Genomic DNA, 773 nt, shown 5'->3' on the forward strand with positions numbered 1-773 from the left:
CATAGTTCCAGCAACTACGAAAGCTGCAAAAAAAACAGCAGCGATACTACTGGAAAGTACAGTTTCAATATTGCCCATACGTAATCCTTTATATAGACGTTGAGGCGGACGGACACTAAGATGGAATAAGCCCGCTAATATACCCAATGTACCCGCAGCAATATGATGAGAAGCTATTCCCCCCGGAACAAAAGGATCAAAACCTTCTGCACCCCACGCTGGATTTACAGCTTGTACTTTTCCAGTTAGTCCATAAGGATCGGATACCCATATCCCAGGACCATACAAACCCGTTACATGAAATGCCCCAAAGCCAAAGCAAGCCACCCCTGCAAGAAATAAATGAATTCCAAAGATCTTGGGCAAATCCAAAGAGGGTTTTCCCGTCCGCTCATCAGAGAATATTTCTAGGTCCCAATATACCCAATGCCAGATCGCTGCCAAGAAACACAAGCCAGAAAACACAATATGCGTACCTGCCACACCTTCATAACTCCAAATACCCGGATTTGTTACAGTTCCTCCTGAAATACTCCAACCACCCCACGAATCCGTTATTCCTAAACGAGTCATGAAGGGAATTACGAACATACCTTGTCTCCACATTGGATCCAGAACAGGATCAGAGGGATCAAAAACTGCTAATTCGTATAAAGCCATTGAGCCAGCCCAACCAGAAACTAGAGCTGTGTGCATTATATGCACCGCAAGCAATCGACCCGGATCATTCAATACGACAGTATGAACACGATACCAAGGCAAACCCATGGAAA

Source organism: Triticum urartu, unplaced genomic scaffold (genome assembly GCF_056163025.1).
Source record: "Triticum urartu cultivar PI428250 unplaced genomic scaffold, HENAU_Tu73 scaffold2, whole genome shotgun sequence".
NCBI lineage: Eukaryota > Viridiplantae > Streptophyta > Magnoliopsida > Poales > Poaceae > Triticum > Triticum urartu.